A 9883-nucleotide genomic window follows, 5' to 3' on the forward strand; every position below is an offset into this window, starting at 1 on the left:
AGTTCTGCCTAAGCTCCTCTACAGTAACACTATTTTGCAAGTCATGTTCTTAGCCAAAGCTGTGGTAAAGTCAAAAGCTAGATTTGAGCACTTACAGCACACAAGGATCCTTTCAGATTTTGGATCTCTTTATATCATACGACTTAGAATAACGCTAACGTCTATGTCGTGAACATTTTTCATCGAATATTGTACACAAACTACATACTTTGATTCAATCAACCTTATCAGAAGGTTCCACCGTCATAGTGGAATATTCCACCAAATAAAGATCTTTCTGACCCTTGATTCCACAAACCTGCTAGAGGAGACTTGCTTTTAGGTGCTGAAAAGTTTTTCGACCTACTTTGTAATGCTCAAATAAAGCTGCCTTCTGAACGTCAAAGAATTTAGAGAACATTGCTAGGATGAATTGTGTCAGAAAAATATTTGCAGGACACAACAGCCCAAGCATCCCCAAAAGACAATAGTTTTTTCGACTTTCTGGTACAACGTTCTTCGGAACTAAAACCAATCCAAAAGAATTCGAAGGCTGCATATACAGAATGAGCGTAGGTAACATCTGGCAGATTTGAGGTAACATTTCAATTTAAAACAAGTCCAAAAGTATTGGGTCTATCCTTTGTGACTACAAAAGGTCGGTTTTAGCTTAAGAGCGCAGACTTAAAGCGATTTTATGAAGGAACATCGCGGCCTTTGACATATGTCACCGCTTACGTGAACTCCCCCAGGTAGTAGCACCAACAAATTGCACGTAGTTATCGATATGTCGGGGGGTTGCATGCTTTCAAATGCATAAGTATGCTTTGATACCAGACATACCAGACTTGTTCCAAGTTGGAACTTTCTATAAATTCTGAGGAAATTAAATTGCTAAAAGCATTCATTCCATAGAATGCAAATTTTGCTATATTGTTGTTTCTAAAAACTCTTATTTAGTTGAGTTATTTCTTTCAAACATTTACCTCAATTATGATTATGAAGCCGTAAAGGTTATCGTTTCTGAAAGTTTGGATTAATAATGCTCGAGAAACATGTTTTCGAATTGTTAAGGAATGCGTGCACTGCTACCGGTACTAGCTAAAGCTGCTAGGCCAATTTACCAATGATCGACTAAGTGAAGCTCGTTCCGTCTTCGTATGAGGCATGGATTTCTGTAACCATTTAATGTGTGCCTTCAGATTCAAAGGTCAATTAAAACTTATATAGCTTGTGGCTTAACAGACGGAAGAATAGGATGCAGGCATACGCAGCGGAGCGGGGCATCAACTAGATATTCATTCCATCGAGGGTGCCCATTTTGGAGTGATGTGGGAGGCTGCCGTGAAGGCGGCATAACATCGTTTGTTACGAGGATCTGGTAATGCCAAACCAACTCAAGACGAGTTATGTACGCGCCTTATGGAAGTCGAGGCACTACTCAACTCGCGCTCTATTGGGTCGTTAATTGCGTTCGCCTATCTCGATTTAAGCTCGCAATTCCCGAAACTGGCGACTTGCCTCGACGCAGTTCGTCGAGTTGTCGCTGATGTACCGTCTGTGGGACTCCTCGACGACCGAAGAACGTTTGAAAAGCTATTAATAGATTATTAGTTGATAAGTCAGATACTAATTCTAAGTGAACTGCTTTGCAGCGAAGCGAACATATATTGCCATATACGACTTATACGTAGGCTCTCCACGCTCGAAAGGTCGTGCTTATTGGGCCAGAAAAATCGACGCCACAGATAGAAAATGGGCGGAGCACTCGGATTCGATCTGCAGATAAATTTCCCATAATTTGTGTTAGCAGACGAGGTTTGCATTTAAAGTAACAGATGCATGATCTTACAGTAAGACGAAAAACATCTTGAGCTTTACTTAGCCAATGTCGCTCTCGAAGAAGACAGTATGACAATTCGTCAAATGCAGGTATCTAATAGAGCTTTTAGCGAATTGCGAGCTTTAATTCAGAAGTAGCTGAAACTTGGCATCATATGAAATGGAGCGTTTGCAAGTCATCCCCCTAGTCGCAGCAACGAAAAGTTCCACCAAGATCCATTATTCTTATGTATAAATGGATTGATTATGTATAAATGACCCACGCGCGTGCCTTTTCGAACTCTATTTATGTCATCTTTGAATTCAACTCTCAAAAGCTTCTTTCCTTTCGAGCGCCATAGGAATACTGTACTGCTCGATTTGTAAATTTTTGAATAAAGCGGAACACATAAGCAAACACTCTCAGCAGCCTGGCATGCGATGAGAGTCTATTGATAGTTTCCATGATATCGGTCTACTGCTAGCTGCTAGTCCAACAGCTGTTTTGCGTACATCTGATGTACGCATCTCATCTGTCGTTAGATGCTGGTTAACCGGCCAGGATTCTCTTGGTTCCTTCAAAAGTGAAGCCCTATCGAACCACATCGATGCAAGTAACATTTCAACATCGCAGCCTCTTGAAACGATATCTGCTGGGTTTTGCTTTGTCGGTACATGGCACCATTCGGCGTTCTCTGTCCACTCTTTGATTTCAGCCACCAATGTGGCCAAAGACAAAGATGTGACCGAATCCAACGAAGCGTGACTTCAGAATCAGACCAAAGAAACGTCCGTACAATCGGTAATATTAAGAGATTTCTGATTCAATGACAAATATCTGCGAGAAAGTAGGCCGCGCATAACTCAAATCGGGGAAAAGTCTTCGTCTTTAGATTTGGGTGTCAGTAATGAAATACGACGACCTTTTGCACTATGGCTGCGTATATAACGCATCCGCCAAACGCTCTTATTGAAGCGGCGGCAATGCCATGTATCTGCTCTGTAATCAAATGTCGTGGTATCTTTATTCGTTGCAACTGAATTAAAGTTGATTTCAGTAGCAGCCATGAATTATCCAAACTTTGAGGCATAGATACATCCCAGTCAATATAGTGAAGCCAGAGCTCTTGGAGTAGGAATTTTGCCTTGATTATCAGAGGACTTAACAGGCCAAGCAGGTCAAATAGCCACAATGTCACCGTACGTTTTGTCGCTCTGAGACCCATGAATGAATCGTCTAGCTTGAATCGAAAAGCATCTTTATTCGGCAAGCACATCGCACCAAGTGTTTTGGTTGTGTCAGACTCTGAGATCGTTATCGGCTTGGCTGCGTTTGTTGCGGAGAACTCAAAAAAGGTCAAAAACCATTTAGCTAGTTCGAAACCTGCGCTTTGAAGCATTTGCGACACTTCAGACTTAATCGTCTGAAGGTTCGCCACGCATGCAGCCCAAGTCTGTAAATGTAAATGATAAAAGTCGTGCCTGATAACGTCAGCAACTTTAGGTTGTGATGACCTGCTCATCACACTAAGCTTTGTTAAGCACCGTATTGGCAAAAACGGGGGAGGCGCAGTGCCTTAAGTTACAGTGTTTAACCTTAAGGACCTCAAAGAGTCAGATAGATTCTTTCTCCACAATACGAGCTGGAAATCGCGATCTGCTTCATGCACCATGACCTGCCTATACATATTTTTGATGTCAGCTGTCAATGAATATGTGTGGAGTCTAAATCGAAGCAGAGTCTAATATATGTGATGGTGTCCGACAGGGCGCGTCAAAAATAACGCGTAACTTCGTCGATGTGCTTTGTGATCTTAAAACATACTGATGCGGAATGAAGAAGTGTGGAGTACTTGGAATCTGAACATCAATTTCCGACATGTGACCCAACGTGAAATATTCTTCCATGAATTCCAAGTATATATACTTAAGCTCGGAATCTCGAGACAACGTCTTTCAGGTGACAAAAACGCTGATTAGCAACATCTTAGGAGTAACCAAGCTGATTGGGATCTGATTTAATTGCCAGTCTTTCTTTAAATCGACCTGACGGTAATATTTCCAAATTATCTAGAAAATGGGTCTCACATAACTATTGTTTAACTGTTCCGACTTTTATGGCTGAAGGCAACTCTTCCAATGTCCAAATTTCTGCAACGTTTTGTCGAGGTATAGGGTTTTTCTTGTCAACTTAGATTGACAGCATGAGTCTTCTCATGACTTGATGGCATGTAACGCCCTGGATTGTCTATCCAGCCAACAACGGACCGATGCGCATGCAGGTTGTCAGTGATATTCCAACCCCTGACATTTACTGTATGGATAGGCTGATAACCCGAAATGGTCTTCAGGATCCACACATCTATCGAGAACTCGCAATTGATTCGCGACTTCACCACTGTATGAATCGTCCTATTTACTTGGATGTTGCATTGAGCAATCCCAAGTAAGCTAATACCACCCTCTTCTTTACGCAGCTGCAATCGTTGTGCTAGCTCGTCTGTTACAAAATTAATTTGTAACCCAGAAACAAGTAAAGCTCTTCTTCTCTTTTTAACGTTAATGACTGCTGTAGCTAGAATTACACTATCAGACACATTCACATGCATAGCATGTGAGGTCGATGGTTGATCCTGTGCGGAGTCAAGGGGTGGAGGTAAGGCTCGAGTGTTGGCTTGTATCTATGCAACATCATCTGGCAACACTGTGTCCCTTCCGAAAGCAATTGATGCATAACGGAGCCACCTTAGCAAATTCAACCCGCTGTTGGACTGATGATGCGGCATATGCTGAGTTTCAAACAGGCTCGTACAATTCTGGAACTCTAAGCATTTTGTACTACACTTGGGAAGTTCCAGATGCGGAAGACGTGTGCGTGGAGCCGCAAGAAGAATGCCTGCAGGCGTCAGACTTCAAACGAGCAATTGTCGTTATAAAAAGTTCTTCGAGCTCGGCAATATAATTATTATCTGGGTCAAAAGTTTCTACTCGAGTCTGCTATTTTAACGCTGTATCTATATGTGAAGCCAGCATTTCTAATTTACATTCTAACTTCTAGGTTTAATTTACTATTTATTATTTGATAATTTAAACACAATATGCTTTTAATGGACATATAGCGTTTCCTTTTTGGATCGTGAAATCTTTCTTTAATTGCCATATTCGACTCTAAATTCGATTTAATAATTATTAATTTAAATTAAAAATCGAACTTACTATTGATATCAACTATATCAGATTCATTTTAGATGTACACGCTCTATGTGCTTGACGACTTCAAAATAGTTTAATGCCCGATCATTAAAGAGTAGGGGAGCGAGCGTCTCTTGATTGAAACGCGCCAACGAAAATGCGCACAATAACGATTGCACGGCCACCGCTTAGCACAAAGTGGAACGAAAACAGACGAATTGCAGCTGGCTCGCTATGTTCGTGTATGTATGCGTGTACTGCAATTATAAACAAGCGCTTGTGAGAAAAAGCAACTGAATAATTTACAGTGGCTGCGCGTGAAGACAAGAGGAAAGAAACTATAATGACTAAGCAAAATTAAATTGCAATTTTTTTTTTTTGTTTTTAACATAATAATTATTTTAATTTAAGATCTGCCCGCTTTTGGGCAAAAATTAAATTAAATTAAATTATTCTGTGTACGTTGGCAGTTTATTATTTTGTATTATATTTGTGTATCCTTGTGTCTGTTTGGTGTAGGGGGAGCAGTGGAAGGTGTGGAGTTAGACATCTACTCTTTGGGGGAGGTCAAGAGGGTGTTTCCTTTTGAGCCGTCTCGCTGTTAAGCTGTTGTCCAAAAGGTTGATGGCAAGATTATTTGGGTGGTTGCCTAGTCTGGCGATGTAGCGATCACTCAACTTGGCAATTACCTCTTTAACCCAAGGAATATAAAGCTGGCTGTGAATTATGATATTTTCATGGTAGATATGCGCGTTAGATAAAATTCGCAGATCTTTATTTTGAAACCGCTGAATAATGCTCAGCTTGCTCCTGCTGGCGGTAACCCAAAGATGGATGCCGTGAGTTCATGTTGGCTTGATAATTGTTTTATAGAGTAACAGCTTTACGCGAAGTTTCAATTTGGAGTGCCTGGCGATCAACCAGTTATATTGCTTCAGCTTTTTTTCAGTCTGCTTTCTTTTGCGCACAATATGTTCACGCCGTGTCAGCCGTCTGTCGAATGTGATGCTTAGATAATTTGGCGTTGTGTTCACCGGAATCAGTAATCCATCTAGGAAAACTGGGGGCAGTTTCCTTTGCGCAGCGTGAAAGTGGTATGGGTCTATTTTTCCTGTTTGTCCGCGATGTTCCATCTTTTCAGCCAGCTGTCCAGGGAGTCCAATTGACGCTGGATAATGGTGGACGCATACTGCGGGGTGTTGGCCGTGGTAAGAAATGCAGTATCATCCGCGTACGTGGCGACCAACAGGCTCTGATCCGGGCTGAAAGGCATGCCGGCTGTGTACCCCGTGTATAGTAGTAGTCCCAGAACGCTGCCTTGCGGGACTTCGGCTCTGATGCTCCTAACAGACGAGGTAGCGTCTCCGCATTAGGTGTAAAATTATCTGCAGGAGATGTAGCATTTGAGAAATTTAAAGAAGGATGTTGGTAAGTTTGCCTTGAGCTTGTGCAGTAGGCCGGGGTGTCATACCCTATCAAAGACTTACTTCACATCAATTAGGACCGCACAGCAGTACTTCTTTTCTTCGAATGCCTGTAATATTCGCTCTTCTATCCTATGGCACTGCTCTGGTGTTCCGTGGAGGCGCCTAAAGCCGAACTGATGGTCTGGGATCAAACCAGCCTCGTTCAATACTAGCAGCACTCTACTTAAAAAAACTCTTTCGAGCATTTTAGAGAGAGTCGCTAGTAAACTTATGGGGCGATATGAGGAGAGATCGGCCTCAGCTATACCAGGCTTTGGTATTAAGATTACCTCAGCTCGTTTCCACTGGGAAGGGAAATGTCTAATCGCAAAGCATCGGTTAATAACGTTGGTCAGCAACTGGATAAAATTTTTAGGAAGCATTTTTATCGCCCTTGCGTCAATGCCCAGGCGCCGTGTCCAGGCGCCTGAGGCGTTCTCAATCTCATCCAGGAATGCTGAAGCGATCTGTGTGTCACTCACACTTAGCAGCTCCACGAAACGGATAGTGCCCGCTATCTCCGTAAATGAGCAGCAATTAAACGGCGTGAATGAGTCATGAAGGTGCTCTGCATAGGCATCTGCTCTTTTATGACAATTAATTTTTGACACCTGATTAAACATTCGTTCAGAAGCACTAAAGATGGCACAAATTATATATCTCTGCATATAAAACTGTTTGTCCAGACTGATTGGCTGAATGACTGACTGACTGACTGGTGGTCAACGCACTGCCCAAACCGTAAGAGATAGGAAACCGAAATGTTCACTGAATTTACCTTATGTGACGAAGGCGCACGATAAGAAGGGGTTTCGATAAATTCCATCCGCAAGTTTGGAAAAACGTTTGTATGAAACTTTTTCGTTTATCATCCGATCGGTATCAAACTCATTTTCAAAGATCTTTGTTCAAATTCATTTGAGGGGTGTTTCACACTTTTCCTCCTTGGTGGAAATGGGTGTCAAAGATTTGGTTCGTGAAATTTCGTTCTCAAAGTCATTTTGAAAAATCTATAGCCTAAATTAAGCTACACCGGCGAAGCAAGGCGAATTCGCTGGGTGTAAATTTGATATATCTGAAGTCCAACCTTTTATTTACGAAAGATTTTTAAAATAGAAAACATATTCACTCTGGATATAACCTCACGAATATTATGCATCTAAATTTAACCCCATTTGTTGACAAAATCTTTTTCTTGCACCTATAAGCTGTTACGGAACTGCTTGTTTCTCTTTGGGCCGCGCCGGCTGGCTCATCGGTTCTCTGGGTGTAGTTCCATCCCTAGCCCCTAGTCCGCACAATCGATATCAACAAGCTACAACATCTGCAGCAAAATAGACCCACACAGCACTATCCAAATTAACCACAAAATCGATAAACATCAAACAGCCGGAGCTTCTAACAAATGATCAACATAAGCAGCTGTGAGAACAACAAATGCAAACAACAAAGGTGAGACGCTGAAATAAATTAACAAAAAAAAACTCTACTGATCCAATTACTTTTACAGATCGGCTCCCGGTTCCGGACCCAGCGTACCCGCCCTACCTGAGACGATCACCTACACTCGTCTCCCTCATTTTGGCCACTAGATGACCTTCATCCACCCGTGTCGGCAGTCATGCCCCTCCCCATCAATAGATATTTAGCCGGAAATTGCTTTCCGTCAGTATGTGCGTATAATTGGTTGCATTTCTTATAGTTATTAACAATCAATATCTCTTATTTTATTTATCTTCACAGGATATCTCCAAACTTATATTTATGGGTTCATGCAAGTGGACACTTCTTTTCAACTTCAACAGGTGCGTATAATTATTTGCATCATCTTATTATTATTGGCAATTGATCTTATAGCTTATTTTATTATCTTTTACAGAACATCTTAAACCTTCTTTATATAATGTTATACTAATGGACATCTCTCTCACTTCAACAGGTACGTATAATAATTTGCATTATCTTATGGTTATTGACAATTAATATGATTTTCTAAAATTGTATTTATAGCCGAACAACACAAATAACAGACGTTTCCGAAAGCTAATTCCAACCGCCGTTGGGAACTACGTGGGAGAACAAATATTATAAATATTAAATTGAGCGATTGGCTCCCCACACGTTCGCGCACGTATATATACGTGTTACCACGCTGGGAAAAAATGGTATGTTGGAAAGATGCTTATATAAAAAAATAAATAAGTAGAAATTAAATGGCTTCAATACACTTAGCCTTCCTAAAGAGCTCGCTGGGGCGCTAAAGGCGTTGGAAATAAATGATTTTTTGTGTATATATATACATGTATGGATCGTGTGAAAACGAAATCACTTCGTTTCTTTCTTTCCTTAGATGGCAGACGCAATAGCTTTTGGGGCCTTTTCTTTACTGTCGGAGATCAATGAAGTTTTACTTAAAAGGGCCAACAAGCAAAATTAAATTTAATGATTTAAAAATGTTTACTCATGGAGGGGTCTCAAATATGAGTCTGATTCTGCCTCTGCCTGTTTCTCGGGGTGAGGCTGGGTGTTATAGAACGGACGCACTTGGATGATGTGGGCGTGGTCTCGCCTGTGGCCACTTCGTCTCCTGGTCGACTCGTTGTGTCCGCGACGGGGCGAAAATACGCAGGTAGTCGTCGACGTGCACTCTGGCTCGGATCCCTCTCTCGTCGATTAGATTGGCCGGACCACAGATGACGGGCTTGTGAGGCGGGAGAAACAGCATGTCGTCCTCTGCGTGGCTCCTTCGCTAGCACTTTTATGGTTATTATTTTATTTCCTTTTTCTTCTTTGGCAGATCAGGGTCTATTGTGCGCTTATGGCCTTGTTCAGGTTTGCATGGTAATATCACTGTCTTTTGTATGCGGCCTTATATGTATATTTTTGTTTCCTACAATTTTTTGTCGGCTCAATGTTTTAATTATAGTTAAATTATAAAAAAAAAAAATTCATCTATTTTGTTAATATGTGCCGTCGGTCTATTTGGCCAGGGAAAAACTTTTGCTCGAAATATTTTTGCACTGAGGATGCTTTCGAGCGCGGCGCGCCCGCCGAAGACTGCTGACAAAATCGAACTCCTCGGCTGTACATTTGAGCAGCAACATTCGGCATCCGGAATTTTGGCACACGCATACTTAGAAAGGTGGTCACCGTTGCTGCCCATATGCATAGCTGCCTTTTTGGATCAACGGCCCAGATGAAGACCAAGGGCATTTCCAAGAGCATGCAATCCGCTCTCCTTCTAATCTCTTTAGGAGCGAATCGGGTGGCCAACAGCAATCGCCCCTTGTCGTTCCCCTTTCGGCACCGTGGATCGCAAGTCCGGCTTTACCACTCTTCAATTAATTGGAGACTGCTGTGTCCCCGGCTTCACCCCCGATACTCTGCCCATATGACAAAAAGATATCTGCGTGGCCGATAATAAA

The sequence above is a fragment of the Drosophila montana genome, unplaced genomic scaffold, assembly GCF_035044405.1.
Source record: "Drosophila montana isolate Dmon_TW-CO22-7 unplaced genomic scaffold, ASM3504440v1 contig_3139_1, whole genome shotgun sequence".
In the NCBI taxonomy this organism is placed as follows: Eukaryota; Metazoa; Arthropoda; class Insecta; order Diptera; family Drosophilidae; genus Drosophila; species Drosophila montana.